The sequence below is a fragment of the Anoplolepis gracilipes genome, unplaced genomic scaffold, assembly GCF_047496725.1.
Source record: "Anoplolepis gracilipes unplaced genomic scaffold, ASM4749672v1 Contig18, whole genome shotgun sequence".
Taxonomy (NCBI): domain Eukaryota; kingdom Metazoa; phylum Arthropoda; class Insecta; order Hymenoptera; family Formicidae; genus Anoplolepis; species Anoplolepis gracilipes.
The window spans coordinates 323,284-345,000 of NW_027328669.1; the positions used below are offsets into that span (position 1 = coordinate 323,284).

Genomic DNA, 21,717 nt, shown 5'->3' on the forward strand with positions numbered 1-21,717 from the left:
AAGAGAATTATGCAGAAACTTAAAATCCGTCCCTGACAATCAACTCCCCTACGGCAAGCAAACGCGAGCTGGGTCCGAGAGCTTCTACCCCATCATGTCCGTCTTATTCTCAGGTACACAGGGCAACCTGTTGAGAGCCTCAACATCCTCTCCGTCTTCTCTTTCTCTTTTCGAACCTCCGCACGTTTACCCGTATCTCTTTTTCCGCGTCTCTCGAACGGTCTGCACGATGGAAGGGGCCGGAGACCGAAGGGGAAGGAGAAGAACCAGTCGTGAACCAGAACCGTCGGTCCTCAGAATCTCCCAGTCACCTCTTCGAGTCTGTGCGGCGTTCAGTGTACGTGGAAATTGTCGCGCGCGATCTCACCAGTGATTGTGCAGGATCAATCAGCGTAACGTCGTAGTGTACGATACACGCGCGCACGCGCGCGCGCGCGCGTGTCGGTCTGATTGTGGGCTCAGCGATGACACGGTTGGTGACACGCGAAAATCTAAAGGGCTGACAAGTTAGTGGATCATTTTTGTACTTGTAGGTAGATAGACAGATCGGTTCATGTGAACAATTTATCCAAAGGAGCCGTGGAGTAAGAAAGAGATGGTTATTATAGAGATGTTGCATGTGTATTTAATCGCGCAATTTCCATTCTTCTCTCTCTTTCTCTCTCTCTCTCTCTCTCTCTCTCTCTCTCTCTCTCTCTCTCTCCCCTCCCCCCTCTTTCTCTCTCTCTCTCTCTTCCCCCTCTCTCTTTCTCTATCTCCCCTCTCTCTCTCCCCCTCTCCCTCTCTCAGTTTCAATATATTTCAACATATATATAATATATTATATATATACTATATATATATATATAATATATATTATATATGGTATATATATATATATATATATATATATATATATAAAACGAAAATAAAATAGATAATTAAATTATAAATATTATATAATTGATAAAAATCTTTATTTAATTATTATTTATTTTATTCTCGCCTTTTTACAAAAAAAAATTTTACTTATATATATATATATATATATATATATATATATATACATGTATACTTATATATACATACATATGTATGTACATATATAATAAAAATAATGTAAATTAATAAAAATAATTATTTATTTAAAATTTTGTATATTCGATAAAAAAAATTATATTTTGTTGTACTTATACACAAGCATGTTTTTTAAAAATTAAATACACAAAATTTTAAATAATTATTTTTATTATAGTATATATATATATATATATATATATATATATATATATATATATATTAGGTTTCGTAAATTTTTATTACATATAGAGAAAAGATAATATTTCCATTAAATACTTTATGCATGCTATCCCTGCAGCAATAAAAATTTAGATTAATTTCTGAAATGATTAGAATTTTAAATTAAATCTATAGACAGTCTTGAATGTAAACAATATCTACAGTTTATTAATTATTTGACGTAACAATATGGCGTTACGGAGCCATATTCGTTGTGGCAATACATCCGAAATCAATGGTGACTTTAGTTGTGTTATTATTCCGTAATCAGTAGCACAAGTTTCATTAATCATGTGTTTATTGATTTAATTGAATAATTATTTCACGCATGTAGTGCGCTTTGTTAACGCATCGGTTACTGGACGTCAAACTAAAGAGTCAATAACCCGTACTATAAAAGGTCGATTGTTTTTTAATGATAAACCCTTGTTAGGAATAACATGCTAATGTTGCAATGAAATGAGAGATATTTATACCGCATACTCGCACTGATAACACAGTTTTCGATATATATCACTGTTACATTTTTAAAATTATTTCTTTTTTATGATATAATTTTTTTACATAATAAAAATAGTATTTATAAAATTTAAAAAATTGAATAAATATTTAAATAAAATTTAAAAATATTTATAATAATAAAAACAATTTATTTATAAAATTTTATTATATAAAATTTTACTATTAACATTTTTATTCTCTTTTTCATTAATTAAGAAATATTGAATCAATTTTTTCAACTTTTTTTATAATAAAAACGTGTAAACAATTAGTAAAAATATTGACAAATTTTTTGATGAATTTATTATGAAAAAACATTTTCTTTCTTTTTACAAAGAGGATGTCTCAACCTGGAACGCGAATTCTAAGTATCCAATGGATTCTGAGCCTTTCGGACATGATATAAAAATGATGATCTTCATTTTTTAATGGCCACTCCTTAGTACCAAAAGTCACCACTAAGAACGCCGTATTCTTATGTCTTATTTTACATATGTTTTAGAAATGTGATGTAAAAAGACGTGTCACTCACATTAGGTACTAAAGTAATAAAATAAAAGTCATTGTTTTTGCCACATCCAAAAAAATCAGAATCCGTTTTAAATATTTACAATTCGGATTTACAATCTCAAATTTAAATTATTATATCCTTTTGCCAGTAATATTAATTGTTTAATAATATATTATTGCGTGAAGTCATTTGATTATCGCATTAGTTTGGGTTAAATGAGCTGATATCAGAGTAAGCAGTTTGTCACGATATGATTATCGTGTCGAATCGCAGGCAGAGAGACACCCACAATAATTTCCGATTTGCATATTGCGCGGCGTTACGGAACGTCTATTTATGAACGCTTGCATCGTTATTTATATTCTAGCTATGCCCGATCGCAACTCATATCTCTTTATATGTAGCGAGTATGTTATCGGATACTCTGGATACGATAGACGTAGATAATTTTTCGGTATTATCACGACACCTTGCGATTGCTTACGTTATTTTTAAACGTTAACTTTGATACGCATTTTTTGCTCTCATCATTTTATTATTGATGCAATGTCTCGTGTAGTTTTTGCTAGAAACATTTTTAGTAACACAGGGGCGTGTCAAAAGCGATGCATGAGTGACGTCTCGAGCACGTTGTTGTTTAACTACGCTAATCTTTGCGGCATATAAATCTATGACGCGTGCGCTGTCTCATTTTGAGAGCGCGCGCATGCTAAGCATCGAGTCACGATCATTATACGATTGACAGCGTGTAGTCATATCCGCGAGCGTAATGCAGGAAACATTATTAACGGTTAGAGCGACGTGCATAAGTGATTGATATTTATTAAATACTTTCGCCTTTTGATAAACGGTTTATTCGAGAACGAAAGCGTGTGAATATAAAATGTCATAAAGTCAACATGATCAACCAGTAATTTTCATTCTAGTTGATTTGACCAAATTTGGTAAAAAGAATTATTTCAATCAATTTCACTTTAGTAAAAGTTGAGAAAATAAAATACTGCAATATTATATTATATAAATCTTTCATATTTATATAAATGTGTATTTTCTATAACTTTATACATATACAGGGTGTCCCCGAATTGGCGGATCAACTCTCGTCGGTAGATAGAGCATGTTAAACTGAGGAAAATAATCTTATATTATTTTGCTAAATTCGCAATAATTAATAAGATTTAAATTAATAAAGATCGGCCAATCTGTACCAGTATAAGCGTGCGACGCGAAGAAACCTCCCAGTTGTTACTTGATACTAGACGCGCGGCAAGACGTAAACGCAGAACGCACTGTACGTGTTTTTTTAAGTACGCCCTTTGTACGTCCTTTGTATGTCCTTTGTAGAGCGCTCCGCCTACTGTCTCGCCGCGCGCCTAGTATCAAGTAACAAGTAGGAGGCTTCTTCGTGCCGCGCGCTTATCCTGGCACGTATTGGCCGATCTTTATTAATTTATATCTCATTAATTATTGCGAATTTAGCAAAATGATATAAGATTTTTCTCTTGAGTTTAACACGTTCTATCTACCCACGAGAGTTGATCCGCCAATTCGGGGACACCCTGTATACATATATGTGTGCGGTTCTGGCGCAGTGAGTTGAGCGTCTGCTCACTGTGTCTAAGATCTCGGATTCAAATCCAAACAGAACCATCGAATTTTTATTCGATGTTATTTGATCGCCACCTCTCGAAAGGCAATGGCAAAACTACCGAGAGTATCTTGCCGCAAAAAGAACTCCCTCTATTTAGGCCGTTCGGAACCGGCTTTAAACAGTAGGTCCTTATGACTGCAGATAAGACGCTCTTTGCGGTCATATATTAGAGGGAATGGAAAGGGTTTTTGGAAGGAGGTGTAGAGAAGGATGGAAGGGGTTGGTGTACCTGAAAAACACCCCCGGCAATCCCGAGGGAAGTCTGGTATAAGTCCGTTATCCGTTATATATATGTATATATATATATATATATATATACAGGGTGTCTCAAAATGACCGTATCACCTCTCTCGAGTGCAGGTAGAGCGGGTTAAATGGAATAGAAAAGTCCTGTACCATTTTGCGATTTTCAGAATAATTATTGAGAAATTAATTTACAAAGATTGGCACATCTGGAGCGAGTATCAGCCCGCAAGAAAGATGACGAGAAGGACGACCTACCATAAAAAAGATGGCGAGAAAGACGGTCCACCGCTAGGCCGGTCGTTAAATAATAATCGCTAATCTATTGTTCTTATCAACGCTTCTCGTCTATACCCCTGGTAACCGCGAGGCAATGGCGCCTATTTACGCCGCGCGCGCTTAGCGACCGTCCTTAGGATCGTCCTTCTCGCCATCTTTTTTGCAGCGGCCTGATACTCGCGCCGGATTTGCCGATCTTTGTAAATTAATTTTTCAATAATTATTCCGAAAATCGCAAAATGGTACAGGACTTTTCTATTCCATTTAACCCGCTCTACCTGCACTCGAGAGGTGATACGGTCATTCTGAGACACCCTGTATATATATACACATATATATATATATACATATATATATACGCGAAAAATAATTACACACACAACACACACACACACATATATATATGCTACCTTAGCACAGTCAAATTACTGTGGCTATTTAATATTTGCGTATAAATCTGTATATAGGATATTCGACGTAATGGTCACAGATGTTTCCGACAAAGTTTAAGGAAAGGTTTGTAAGGTGAATTTTCGTTTGTTTTATGCAAAGTACAATGTGATAAAAAATTATTTTTTTATAAAAAAAATTTATACTCATACTTAAACACGATTTCCAAAGATATCCTGAAGATAAACTATTCGTGCATATTATAGGCTATGTTGAATATTCTGTAATTATAATGTTCCGAAACAAGTTTCAATAATTCTGTTTATTCATTTTTAGTCAGAGCCTATAGGTACTGCTATTTACAATAATGCTGCAAATTTGATATTAAATATCAATAAAAGTGACACTTATAATGCGAATTCCTGAAGTCCTCTATAATATAATATTATGAAAAAATTTCATGGTGCTATTTAATAAATTCAAGGTGATATTAATTTGTCTACAAAAAAAAATTATTTTCAACATGTTTTTATTGCATTGTAGTAGCTTGCATGACGCAAATGAAAATTCACTTTATAAATTTTTCTTTAAACTGTCGAAAGCGGTTCAAAAATTGTGCGAGGAGAATGTATATACACTTGTATGTACGTAAGATAATTATATAATATAATTTATATTAATAATTATATTATAAATTATATAATACTTAAAATAATATAAAATATAATATAATATAATGTAATATAGTATAATATAAAAATTTAAGAATATATGTATAGAGTTATATATAAAATATGACAAATTTTTTACTAAGAAAATTAATTAATAAATATCACAATTATGCGTAGCATAAAATTCGACTTAAAAAAATTACAAGGATACTTTTATTAATGCGAAAATACTTTATATTAAATAATATAAGTGCATGTAAAATGTGAGATCATCGATTATAATAAACACTAAAAAACTATTGTAAATGCACTACGTCGCAAAATAGTATGCGGATATATCTCGTGGCGTTCGCTTGCGTTCATATTTTTTTTTTTTGTAGAAACACGGCGACGTGCAGCCTCCGGCACGCATGTGATTCTTTCCATAATTAGTGCCCTCGCAAACCGGATTACACAGCCAGCGTAATTGCCCGAGGATTAGTTCACTATTAAGCGAAGACAGTATAAACGCCGTTTCCGTGGAACGAAATAAAAGGACGATTTAACCGCGCTTTATGAGCGATATACACCTACCTACGCGCGCCAAAGTGATAGTGAAACGCACGAAGAGATAGTTTGTCTGCCGCATCGGCAGGCATTTCCATTCTGGTTAATACTCGAATGTTACTATACTCGGAGATGTTAGAATCTAAAGTAATAGTATAACATGTAAATAATATAATTTATCTAATTTTTCTACTTAAATATTATAAAAGTGACTATTTAATCTTGTAATAGTATAGAGATAAAGAGCATTATATTTTACTAATAATAACTTACTTATAATAATTAAAAATTAAAATACTACTTATAAATTATATATATATATATATATATATTGTCTTAAAGAACAAAATATGAATTTGCAACAAGTAGCTATATTTTTAAGCCAACTATGTATTTTTTTTACTTTAATTGATTCGTCTCATTATTTTATGCATAAGTATTAAAATAAGATTACTGAAAACTGAATGTTTTACAAGATATTTTGTATTTTATATCAAAATATTGTAACTTTTAAGCCTCATAACTCGAAAAGTACTTAATGAAGAAATACTTTATTATAGTGTTTTGGAAAGCTCTCGAGGTAGTGATAGGCGATCTCCATTCGATTTTCAGAAAATCGATCTTTCTCCTCAAAAAATCGATTTGTTTAAATCGATTCTTTTCTGTTCGATTCTTATACGAATCGATTCTTTTTGTAGAAAATCGAATTTCAATCTGTTGATTTGATACACGTACGTTTTAGTGGTGCCAGAAGTTGCGCTTTTCAATCTGAACACGAATGGAAAATTGAATAAATATATTAAAAAAAAAAAAAATGTTTTAAAATATTTTTATTCTTTTTTGAAATATTTTTGAGTGTCTCCGAAACTAATGTCAAATAATTTTATAAATCAAATTATTTTAAAGTAAAACATAATTTATTATAGTTATGCAAATATAATCCATCTTACAAAATCATGACTTTTTAGTTTTTGTTATGTAGTTTTGATTTTTTAGATCGTTTTTTAGGAAATCGATCTTAGTTACTTCGATTCAAGATCGATTCAAAAATTGATTCTTTCTAAAAAATCGCCCATCACTATCTCGAGGTAAGTTACAAAAATGTGCAATGAAATATGGAGGATTCCATTTAAGAAATTAAAGGTGACTTTTATGTGACCTTCAAACAATTATTCAAGGTCAAATCAATGATATCACTTATGTCACTCTCGAAACCATATAACTTTTATTTGAAACGTTTTTTTATAACTCTTATAGTTTTTGAAATATTTGGCTGGGTCCTTTAAAATGAGACACTTTGTATATAGGGTGAAGAGAAAGTACCGAAACTCTAAAAAATCTCGAAAAATAAAAGTTTTAGAAAAATGTTTCAGACAAATGTTATATAGTTTCGAGAAGGACATAAGATGGTGTCATTGATTCGACCTTGAATAATTGCTTGAAGGTCACGTGAAGATCACCTTCAATTTTTTGAATGGACCCTATTTTTAATTGCATATTCTTGTAACTTACCTTGAGAGCTTTCCAAAATTCCACTATAATAAAACGTCTTTTGGTTAAGAATTTCCTAAGATATTTTAGGCCTAATCTATTATATAATTAATCCAATATAATTAATCCAATCCTGTTCGATTATTCTTCTTAAAATCAACTATAATTGGTTAATTTCTATAGAAACAAGAAGCAAAGAGCACATTGTAGATTAGGCTTTAAAGTTTGTTATGATACTTTTTAATATAAAATATGAAATAAATGAAAAAAATAAATAGATCTTGCCTTACATTCTTTTTACTAAACTTAAATTTTTCAAGATTTTTCAGGATTTCTATACTTTTTCCTCACCCTGTATATATATATATATATTTATGCAATCATATTAAATTAATAATGTGAGTAATAAAACATTCTTTTAAACGATCTATGTTAAATCGGCAATATAATGAACGTATAATGACTTTACTTTGTGTGGGCTTCTGTTATTAAGATATTTCCATAAAATATTCCATGCGCTTTTCTTGAGAATGCAGTAGCAGGTGCAAATAAACTCTCGTCTCCGTTCTTTTTCCTTCTTGATGGCATCGGACTACGTTTACATGTGCGTTGGCGAATACTACGCGTGCTATTACATAACAGCTTGCAACATTCAATCTCTGTTGGATTTGTAACACAAAAGAAAATATTTAGCACACACAAATACGGTGCGCCATTCCTATGTTAATGTACAACGTAAACTGTCATATTTTAGTTAAAAAAATTTCCACATTCTTTAAGGCAAGATAACGATAATTACAAAATAATTTTTTCTGAATTAAAAGGCATTTTTCTGTTTATTAAATATTTATGTATGTTGCTAAATTAAAATTATGATTAATTTTTATTAATAAGCTTTAGTACATTTTTTTATATTTATAATATAATATTGTGTTTCTAATATAATATATTATAATATATAATATAGCATTATATTATAAATTACATATTAATTTTTGATTAATAAATTTTTTAATAAAATACAAGCTAAATTCGATACAAATAATTTGATAAGTACCTAAATAAAATATAGTTTTAATAATTTATTTTAATAATTTATATATAATATTCAATTTAAAATTTAATTAATTCAGTTACCAATTTTAATTTACCTATACGTATATGACAGCATTTATTTTTAATTCTTATTAAAAAAACTAAATTATTCTGTTTAAGTTTTAGTTGGATATTCATTTTATGAATATTACTAATTGTAAGAAATATTAATAAACGGAAGCACGATATAAAAAATATTTCATGTTGCCTATTTCGTATATATCGTTATCTTTGAAACATGATTTTTAAAACTTTTATGAAGTACACGTTTTATTCCTGTTTGCCTTTAACATACGTGAGAGGCATTTATGAATGTAAAACGTAAGAATGAGCAACTTTATTCGCAATGCCGAGACCTTGACATTATTTCTCGACTCGATTGAGATCGCGTAACGTAAATAATCGCGAGTTGCGTCGGGAGATGCTTTTGACAACTATGGAAATATCTCCAGTAAAGGCATTGCAAACGACGTCATCGTATGAAACGTAATCACATCGGAATACACTTCTCGAATACGTAATCCTTTCGCTGATGTATTTAATTATGAGTTCATCAAAAGAACAGATGTTTTGATATAAGAAGGAAACATATATGCAATGCTCAATATATTTGTTATAAGTATCTTAAATTCAAAAGCAATTCTAATTAAATATAATTAATAAATTGTAATGTGTGAAAAATAATCGCATATAATTTGATTTCAATACAGTTAAATTTTAACTTTTGCTAATATAAATGTAAAATGATATTTTACACTTAATTACATATAATTAAGTTAAAATATAGAGAGAAAAAGAGAGAGCGAGAGAGAGAGAGAGAGAGAGAGAGAGAGAGAGAGAGAGAGAGCGAGTAATTAAATTAATAAATTATTCTCGGCGTTTAGACCGATATACATATGACATAGACATGTCAACTATATCTTTATCGTATCTAAATTAACTTAATCTAAATTAAAGAAAAAGCACATATGCATTTATACATTATGCAACTGCCCAAATACAAAAGATAATCAATAAAAAGCGATTTCTATGTAAAAAATAAAAAAAATGTTTTATATAAAATTTTTATTCTATATAAAAAAATGTAAATTATATATAAAAATTATACACTAATGTTTTTGAGTAATTCAATGCAATGATAAAATTTTTATCTAACGTGATGAGAAAGCGGTCAAAATATACAATATCTTGAAGAAAACCAAATATGTTTCTAATATGATTACTATAATTTTGTTCCAATTCTTCAATTATTTGTACGATTTTTATTCTTTTAATTTTTTTTCATTGAGAAAGCATCTTAAAATTGAACACCGTAAAAATGTTATCTAATCTAATGACAAATTTAACATAACAAATAATAATAAAAATAGACAATTTTCTTATTGAAAGAATTTTGAGTCTCATATACAAATATGCATTTGTATGATTGTTTAATTATAAATTAATAAATTATAAAATTAGTTATAAATTATTAAAATAGTTTTAGTAATAAATTTTTACTAACTTTTACTTTTGAAAACTTTTACGAATTTTTACTTTAAAAATAATGTTTATAATTAATAGTCCAATATCATATAAATCGATTTGAAAATCAATTTTCTGTAATTTGCGTTTTCTATATTTTTGACTATCTTTTCTGTTTATATATTATTATTTTTGAATATTAAAGAGTTTATGTAATTTTTATATTTATTTTATTATAAGCAGGACTATAATACGTTTTCTCAATAATAATAGTGCTTTTCCAAATTTTGTAAATATTAAATTTATTCGCAGACATTTTAGTAACCATATATTTCTGAATTTCAATTCACCAAAAGTACCTCAAAAAAATGTCAGTTTATTCACATCAGCGACTACGTTTATTTATAATCGCGCAGCATCCCGCGACGGATGATTTTTAATACGACTATGAGCCTCGTTCATTAACATAAACAGTCATCAAAGAGAATTCGACTTATAAATATATTGGATATAGAGTCACTGGGAACTGTGTGCTATTTAACATATGTATATGATTTATATGCATATATGAATATAGGTACATATGATTTTGTGTCTAAAGTCTAAAGAAAGGAAGTTTATAGAACACGAAATCATATAATATTATATATTAATTTATATATTAAAATATGCTGACTTTTGTGTTACAAGATTCGTACACAAATTACAAAATTTTACAAAAATATATACAAAAATTTGCAAAATTTTATCAATCAATAATCTTTCTCTCTCTCTCTCTCTCTCTATATATATATATATATATATATTTTTTTTTTAGATATACATACCTATTAGTTACTTAAAACAAGTTTGATATTCAAAACGATACTGTGACGCTCGTTAAATTAAAACAACATAGTATTTTAAATTATTATTGTTATGTATAACCTATTGTCTTCATAAAAGACGTTTTAATTTGTTCGCTCAGAAAAAGTTAAGAGAATTAATTTAAGTTAATAATATTATAGAAAAAATATCTTTGCACTTTCTCTTGATATTGTAATTGATTAAATACAGGTACGTAAATAAATACTAGTAAATTCTCGATCTGTAATATTTTGCAAACACGATAAATAAGTTCGATCATTCATAATTAGTGCGATCCAATTTTAATGAAGAAGAACGTTAATTAAATAATTGGAAAGATAACACAGATCTGCGAAAATAATTTTTTTTGCGGGGCTTTATCTTTTGACAGGTTATTTAATTTTGGGTCGTAGTTAATGAATCTGAAGCTTGATTTACCTAGCACTTAAAGATTTTTGTCATTTCAATTAAAAGACAGTAAACTTTATTTATGTAAGTATTAAACATTATTAAATATTGTTATATTATTATATATATTAAATATTAATATTGGAAATTAATATTATCAAAATTAAGCAATGATACACAAAAATTACACGTGTCGAGAAAAAGCAGATTTAATATTTGGAAGATGTATAAGAAATTATTCAATTCATTAACAGAATTTGCTTTTGATAATAATTATTAAGCATAAAGTACTTAGTTATAAATGCTTTTACAGAAATGGGGTCTATGCTGGTGTTTCACACGAATCGTATTATTCAAGTCGCACCGCACACACGCGTGTGCGTAATGTACATGGGCGAACGAGGCTGATAGGTGGGCTTACATATATATGCTTACATTCGTTACTATGTACCGGGTGAAGCAAACTGTTGATGGCCATGAAAATTTTTTCGGTATCTTATATTTTAAAGAGTCATACGTTCTGTATTTACGTTGTATGTAAGCATGTTTTGTAGGATATACATACACACACATACACACAGCAATATAGCGTACATTGCATAAATAACACTAACGCATTCATAATTCAAGTTTTGCAAAAATTATATTTATAGGAAAGAAAATTTTAAATGTTAAATTTTACTATTTAAATTTTAATTAATTTAACTATTTAATTTTTTGTATTAATATTTGTTGGAAGAATTAAAAATTAATTTATTTACAAAATCAAATAATATTAATATCATTATATTACTTTCAATATTTTATGTATGTATGTGCAAATTTATTTATTTTAAATATCAGTATAAATTTTTCTATAAATTCTACAATTTGTTGTTAAAGAAAAAAAATCTCGCTTTGTACAGTGAAACCGACGTTCATAAGAAAAAAAAAAAGAAATGTCAAGATCTACGTGATTTCTGACATCGAAAAAAAGCGACGCGACACTGGCTGCATAATGCATGTAGATATGCATCGACCATGCTTCCCTTTAATGCGACATGACGAATCAATGAATGAGACTCCTCTCGTCCGCGACGCACCTGCACGCGTGCGTTAAGCAGGAATGTTTCAAGCACCCTTTACATTTGTTCGTTCGCATTTACGCGGGCGATATACGTATGTCGTGCGTGCGTTTATGACGCCGGTGAGAGAGAAGTTTTACACTGTACGCCCACGCGTCGCACGCCTCCGCGCGCGAGAGGCCTCGTGTTGCATCAGGCCCAATAAAGGAACATTCACATGGCATAGAAAACAAAAGTAGGCTGCAGCTGAATTAAGGAGAATATAATTAGGAGAAACTAACTAAGAATATTTAAGAAGATTCTAAAGCTGTTCTATATTATCGACAAAATCTAATCTATCATATGACACTAAATATTTGCTGCAATTTATACACATAAAATAAAATAGGTTCCCACTGTAAGAATTGCATGAACGAATATTTGTCAACTTTTAGAAATGAGTTTAGAAGCCTAGTCAAAAAACATTTTGCTGCACATTTTCTTCAACTAAATGTTTTTTATCTAGGCTTATTCTAAGCTCTAAAAGTTTATTAATATTCCTTCATGCAATTTATATTTGTAACTTATCTCATTTTGTTGATACAAACTGCAAAACATTTGTATCAACCAATTATTGTTTACGACCTGGCTCCAGAAGCCGATAAAAAACTGTAATTTCTTAACTTTTTTTTTATTAATATAAGATTGCAGGTTCCAAAAAAGTTTCGGTTTATACTTTTATCGTAGAAAAGAATTTATCATTCTATACAATCAATAAAAACATTTTGGTATAATAAAAATATTGATAATATAGGACGGTTTAGAATCCCTTTAAGGGAATACCAAACTACCGACCGAGTTCTAACCTAACAAAACAATATATTTGCTTAATATAAAAGTTGCAATTTATACACATAAAATAAAACAGGTACTTACTGTAAAAATTACATAAAGGAATATTTGTCAACTTTTAGAAATGAGTTTAGAAGCCTAGTAAAAAACATTTTGCTACACAAGATTTTCTTCAACTAAATATTTTTTATCTAGTTAAAAGTTTATTCACTAATATGATAGAACATGAATTTTGAAAATCTTTTTTTTAGCTATAAGGATTGATAAATCCTTGTCCACAATTAAAATAGTTATTATAAGTTAGAGATTAAAGTCGCTAGTATTTAATTATAAATAACAGGTTAATTAAAACGACCTGACTAGCCAAAATTATTCAATTTATTCACACGACAGTTCGACCATATGGTTGTGGTCCTTTTCAAGTGTAAACGTAAATTAAGAAAAAGGAGAAAGAATCCAATGGGACATGTTTAAAAGTAGAACTTAATTGTGGAACAATTAAATATGTTACTTAGTTAAAATCAACGGTTATTAAATTTGAGATAAACACAAACAACGAGACACGTCATGTCATCATGAGTTTTTAAACAAAACATAATAAAATAGTTATAAAAACAACACTCGGGGGCTAATAATTTCATATAAAAATAATAAAAAATTAGAAAATGACAATTACGTAACAATATTTATTTAATATAAAGTTCTACGATATGTCTGTGCAAGAGATATAGCGTCTGCGTTTGGAATAACATAAGAAAATATTAGTAAATTTTGAAAATGATTTTAGAAGCCTAGTAAAAAAGATATTTAAAATCTGTAAAAAAAATTGCTCTCATGTATCTATGAGTGTGCGAGATCGAAACACAAACTCACATCAGACGTCAGACGTCATTTCTAAAAGTTCACAAATATTTCTTCAATTCTTATAGTAGGAATCTATTTTATTTTATATGTATAAATTGCAACTTTCATATTAAGCAAATATATTGTTATGTTAGGTTAAATTTTGGTCGGTAATATAGAAGAGCTTTAGGATTTTCTTAAAAATGATAAAAAATTTTTGAAATTTTAGTCCTTTTTTGTTATAAAAATTGACAAAAAATTTTAGTTTAATTATCTACTAATATAAAAGATGTAATTTATTAAACTTTTGCATTTATTTAGTTAAATGGCAACAATATACAATTATATATCTATACAGTTAGTTATCTCGTATTATATTATATTTCGTTCTCAGCATGTTGTAATGAGAGAGAACCTTCTTACAAGAACACACCATAGTTGCAAAGAATTATCAGCTCTACAATTCGACTAACAATCATTGACGTGATTGTTCAACAAATTCTATTAAATTTTTAACAATTTTCATATCTAATTTTAAATCATGAAATTCCGGATCATTCAATGCAAATTTTTAATTATTTTGATCAAGCTGCTGAGATAAGATCGAAGTCATTCTTACAATTTTTTTAGTGACAATTTTTTCTTTTCCAACAATATTTTTTCTCGGATTATAAATATATAACATAAAAACCGTCAACCTCAAGTTGTCATTCACACGATCAGAGTTCTAAACTGTTACACGGTATAACCGATAACCGACTAATAATTTTCTACTAATTTCTAAAACTAAAAATTTCAATATGCAAACATTGTTACGTTAATAATTTATTTAATATAATTTAAATATTTAATTATTTTCTTATTAATAATATAATAAATAATATAATAAATAATATAATAAAAAATAACATAATAAAAAAGTTATTGAACTATTTCACTTTAATTTATTTTTTTTACAGGTTATTAGTTAAATTATTCTTATATTATATAAATTAAAATTTTTATTTTCATCATCATGAATTTTTATGTCAGTTAAAATTGTAGTACAGTCATTATAAAAAAGTCATTAATAAAAATTAGTTTGATATAAAATAATATTTATGATTTTGATATTAAATTGTATTCTACAGGGCAAATCTTTAGTTTAACTCCTAAATTGATTATTAATTTTATATTTTATATTTTAAAAGTTATTAATTTTATATTTTAAAATGCTTTGCGTAATGTTAAATTTATGAATCTTGAAATGTATTAGATTAAATAACTTTTGATGTAGCTGATCTGTGCAATTTTTTCTTAATCTAAATAATCTTTGACAATCGGTCGAGACATGAAGAGTTTTGTATTCGGCATTCTTTATCATCATTTCATATTTTTTCCTTCCAATTGAGTCAGTCTTTAAATCATTAATGAACGCATTTCTCTCGGACGAATATAAAATTATCTTACTTTATTGTTATTATTTATTAATCAATTTTTTATTAAAAATTGTACATAAAAATTAAAATTAATAGCACATTTGGGAACGTTTTAAATTTTATTAACATCAATCTAAGTACTGCAATTATAGCTGTGTTAGCGTGTTTTACATAATCCCATAAGCGTCTTTACTTTTTATGTCTGGAATCAATGGGTGTTTCTAATTTATCTCCAACACTTACGTACAGGTGATCTCATTGACCCCATTAACATATGTATTTTTTTTTTTTATATTTTACTACATGTTTTTATATATGTATATAATATATGTATGTAATAATATATTATAAAAAAAACATTATACATATATATATATATATGTATATATATATATACTATATATATATATATATATATATATATATATATAGTATAATACATATATAATACAATACAGTAAATTATATCATTTAAAAAAAATTTTTTAATTTAAAAAATTTTTTTAAATTTTCTATTACAGATCAAATCTTAAGTTTTTCTATTGCCTTCTTTTTTATTTGGAGTTATCATTTAAAGATTTCCTTATACAGAAAATAGAAGGGCTTGAAGTGAAGTAACGGTTGTATTTATAATAAAATTCGGATCAGAAAAAATGCGAAAAATAAATTAAAAACTGCACGTAACTTAACAAAAAACATAAAATATTTTTGTATAAAATCTTGTGTACCATGATACAATACTATGTTGTCGAAAAAAAATAATTTATGCTAATCTATGCATTGTCTAATCCGAATATTTACATTTTTACGAGACTTGAGAGAAATTCCGATAGATAGAAGACTTATATTCGCAAGAAAGCTATATATATTTAGAAGTAATGTTTACAAAAATGGTTCCTTTGCAGAATTAACCACCAAAATTATTGTCGGATTCAGTTCTGGTATTTCTCAAGAACGCATCTAATCTAATAACGCATGAATATCGATAACCAAAGCCATTGTGCACAATTTATTATGCAAATTGTTTTCTCCGATACGGCGAGCAACGGGGACGTCATATAATCTACGCTAATTACACATCTGTTAGAAATCAGCTGTTGTAAAACAGTGGTGCGATAAAATGATTTTTACGAGCGGTTTTGCACTTTCGAGTACTTAAAAATTCTCAGATATTATTATTATTTATGTGACATTGTCACTTGTTAATTTTTAATGATCCAATTGTTACTAGAAACTACCGAAGCTATGAAAAATATTATATTTAAAATTATTTATTTAATTAATTAATTTATTATTTATTTATACGTATGTATTTATTATTATTGCTTTAATTTAAAATTGTTATATATATTTTTATTAAATTTGCAGGTGTAACAAAAATTGATAGTCATGAAAAATATCATTTCTTGTATTTAACTCATGACAAAAAATAATTTAGTTAAATTAAATGTTACTATCTAATCAAATATTTGATACGAAATATCAATAATAAAATTTTATTTTGTAAAAAATATATAGCCTTTATTATATTCATTTACAATATAACGCTATTTATTATAAAATAAAAAGGTTAATCGCAAATCAAAGTTGACATGGCCTTGTTATTTTCCTCCTGTAAGAAAAGTTGGACTTTTAAACGCGAAATTTCTTTAGTTAAATGTGGTTGAATATGGTTGCTAATTTACAATTATAGAAACCATTTTCTAATGAAAAAAAATAATAAACATGCATATAAAATATAAAAATTACTAATAATATCTTAATAAAGTATTTGTATGTATGTGTATGTCTGATTCAGTATTTAAAATTACTCTCATTTAGTTATTATAATTATGTAAAAATAATTTAACAATTTCACATATATAATTTTAAATATTATATATATTAAAAATTGAAAAAAATACAATGATTTCTTTCAATATTTTCTCTCTCACGGAATCGATATATAGACAAAGAGAATTCAATATATATTGATGTTTAATATATATCGAATTCTCTTTGTCTATATATCGATTCAGAGAGAGAGAGAAAATATTGAAAGAAATCATTGTATTTTATTTAATTTTTAATATATATATATTATATATTTATTTAATTAATTAAAGTTTTTTAATTCCATTTTTGAATGTTTAAATACAAAAAATCGTTTATTAATATTACATATTTGAAATCTATATTACATTAATAATCTCTTTAATTTTGAGAAAAATGAGAAAATATAATTTTTAGAAAATATCTGTTCTTATATCAAATTTATATCTTGTAATAATTTAAATTGTATGTGTATTTTTTCCACGTACTTTACATCTTCAAGAGATGTACATATAAACATTTTAATTCTTTATATCTCATACGAATAATTATGACAGATTAAATTAAGTACAGTTTTTTCTTGTTTGTTGAAACTAATTGAAGTCAGCACATTATCTTTACAAGCTATTTGTGTTAAAAATATGTATGTACATACAATCTTTACATTTTTAATTATTTTCTATAAATTTGATAAAGTTAACTGACTCTTGATTCAAATTCTAATGACAAGATATGTATGACTGTTAAATTAAAATTAATATTAAATTAAAAATATGCACACATTTTTTTCGGTATTTTTATTAAAAAATATAATATAATCTTATGTCAGGATCAAATCTGTGTAATAGGTTGGAAAAATATGCGCGGATAAAGAGAGGTATGTATCTTGTAGGTGTTCCGAATGTTTCGATCTAATTCCGCCGACGATAGGCGATCTACACATTCGACTTTAATTTCTATTTATATGTTTCATTGTCGAAGGCAAACGCGAAATGGAGATCAATTTTACGCTCAACTAAATCATGTGCCACGTATACTTAACCATATTGGAAAAGCTTTAAAGCAAATGTCTTTCTTTTATTGCTATTCGATGACGAAATTTGCGACACTGTCTGCAGGCGCCATTAAAACTCGATTGTCATTTGTCATCGATCAAAGTTTAAAATCGAGGCTACATAAAACCGTCGCTTTTGCATCCTTGATGTAGAAAAAAATTTATTCTATTAATCGTTAATTATTAATTAAATAAGTACTACAAACTGTCACAGCACATTATAAAAATTGATTACACTGATCTTTAAATATCATAGCTTCTTTCCGCTTGTATGCTTTCAAAATATTCGTGTTTGTGGTTCCATGCGGATTTTCATACGATTTTTTTGTCATCACGGCGGAGTTTGTTACTTCCTGTTGTTACACCGCGAAAGAGTCAAAAACAAACCGCATCTTCGCGAAGAAAAAGATGACAAAAATACGTTATGACTTCGGTCGTCATCCGGTGCGGTATTTTTGGCATGCACACATTTCATTCAGAAAGACTTTAATGAGCGAGTACGGTCAAACGATGTGTGGGCGCGTATATTTTAAAGTTTTTTTGCGATCTTCAAAATAATTTTTTAAATTAAAATTAATGATTCGTTCTATTTCAGTTCCATCCAAATATTTCAACGCACTATTTCCTTTCAATTCTTTTTTTATACTCCTAACTATCGTATATTTCGTTTTCTCTGCATTAATTTTTAACTTATTTACATCCATTTTTCTACTATAATAAATGCCGTATGAATTTTACTCTCCAATTCCTACTTTCTTTAGTTATACATACTAATGTATCATCTGTGATTTTTATATTACATCCTTCTGAACAGACTTTAATTATATTGTTTATACATATATACAATAAATAAAAAGTTTTAATGTAGACCTCGGTAGCATTCAATATTCAATGACAATTAATTTAGACCACTTATTGTTGAAACGGATCTGTTATGTTCTATTATTTATGATCTTAACTATTCTTCAAATTCTGTATTGATATAATTTCTCTATTAATCTTTCCCTATCTATTGTTTCAATTGTTCGTTTAAGATCCATAAAAAATTACCCCATTTTTTAATTATCATTTTATCTTCACTATCAATTTCCATTCATCGACAACGGTTTGAATCGCTGTTTTATACGAATATTGCTTTCTAAAGCTCAATTATTGTTCCGTTATATCATTAAAATCAAGATACATTTTAATTTGTTTTTTTATTACTAATTCTAATAATTTCTCAAAAATTAATTAAATAAGAAAATTAATTAAAAAAATAAATAAGTATTTTAATTCTAATAATTTTTCAAAAATTGGTAGCATATTAATAGGTCTATATTTGCTTGCTTTTTCTATTTTTGAGATCGATTTACGATTATTGTGGATATTTTCCAACGTTCTCTGAATAACAACCTCAAGAAATTATTTAATAGATCAACAAACTCCTCTTTTATGCAAAATGCTATATAAGCATCTTATCTAATTATTCCCTCATCCGTACCTTTTTTTTAGTAGTCTGATAATAATTTCTTCTAAATCCTTTATTTTAATTATTTCAAAATTTTTTGTTATTGAAAATAACTAGTTATTAAAAATAAATAGTTCTTTTACTCTCCGGATTTCCTTTCACTCGGACTCGCACTGCCAGACTTTTTACCATTTATAGATTTTACTATATTAATAATACTTTGTATATAATAGATATTATCGGCTATATTGTACCCATTTATGTCCTAATATTTGAAACTCTATATTTTCTATTTCTCTTGTAGCTATTGATACGCCTCTTCGAAGTTTACCACATTCTCGTAGGGTCATTCTTATTATAGTCTATCATATTTTTATAATATTCTTTCTTCTTATCCATAATTAATTTGACTACTATTTCTTTCACTTTTAAACAACCAATTTTATTGTGTATCATCATATAATGCATTATTATATGATTCATCCTTTTTAGCTGCTGCTTCTCTTATATCACCTGAAAACCACTTTTTTTCTTCTTATTACTTTTGAAATTTAAAATTTTTTCCTAGTACTATAATATTCAGTGCATCTACTATATTATCAACAAATTTCTTTCCTCTCTCTAATTTCCAAATCTTGATCTTGCTCTATTTTATTTTCTACCAATTAAACTCGTCTACATTATAATAGGGAGTTTGCATTTTAAAAAAATTCTTTTTTTTATATGTGTAATTTAAATATATATTATTATAAATTTATTTATAAGAAAATTTTAAATTTTAATCAATAGGAAGATATAAAAAAATTAAATAAAAATTTAATAAAATTTAAATTGTGAGAAAACGATTTTGATTGGTTGGAGTGCGTGACGTCACAGTGCAATAGTTTCAAACGTTTGTTTTCTGTATTCTGTATTGCGATATTTGGTCATTCTTGAAGCGCTTAAATTTGTTGGGTGTTTTAATTGTTGTAACTTTTACATAGAGGTAGAAAACAGGTTTTGCACGTGTTACCTTTGCCTATTTTTACAATAACTGGATATTTTAATAAATAAAAATAGTGTGTTGTCACTGCATATATTGGTTAGGTTTGGGGAGACTCTATTTCAGCGCTATTAGCGTCTCCCCGAATGTAGATATTGCACTGTGACGTCACATCGCGTTCGGGAGGACTCGGTCGTTTGCAGATTGTATTCGACAATTTCAAATAATGTAATTTTTATTATTGATTTTCTCGCTTAATTTGCATTAAAAAATTACGAAAAAAATAATTACATTTAAAACTATATATAAATTATAAAATGCAATTGTTTTTCAAAATCATGCAAACTCCCAATTCCTAGCGCTAAATTCTCTATATTTATTATTAGCTTTACGCACACTTAATACAACTTTTAGCCATGTATGATCTGTTATTTTAGGCTCGTGCATCTTGTACCTGTATTATTAGTAAAAAATAAATCGGTAATTGTTTGACTATCCTTCATAATTCTTATCGGTTTATTAACATACTGTTTTATACCTAAGCTTGCCATTACCGTTTGCAACTTCTTCGTATAGAATGAATCTATCATAAAATTTATATTAAAATCTTCCATTACTATACAGTTCCATTAATCAATAAAAAATTATTATACAGATTCATTAATCAATAATATAAATTACTCCTCTACTATTATTAATCCTCTAGAAATCTCACAGAATCATGTGATGCACTCGGTGAATGATATAATATCATTTATTACGCCTTTATAAAATTTCTCTATCGCAATACACCAATTTGATACTATTTCATATTTATATTTATTATTATCTCTTACCTTAATTATTATTCTTATCTTATACAAAACCGTCCTTTCTGTATTTGGATTTT

General features: G+C 27.7%; 1 protein-coding gene across 3 annotated transcripts in view; it reads left to right on the forward strand.

Moving 5' to 3' along the window:
- The first annotated feature begins 292 nt into the window (after positions 1-292).
- LOC140675699 (uncharacterized) overlaps positions 293-21,717 on the forward strand; it is a 57,055-nt gene continuing 35,630 nt past the window's right edge. For 2 of the 3 annotated variants that reach the window (XM_072910320.1, XM_072910318.1), the window contains exon 1: positions 293-506. The gene's annotated coding sequence lies outside the window, so the exon portion shown is untranslated. Of the gene's footprint in view, positions 507-579; positions 599-21,717 lie in introns of those variants that run through there. The other variant, XM_072910321.1, reaches the window with a different exon arrangement.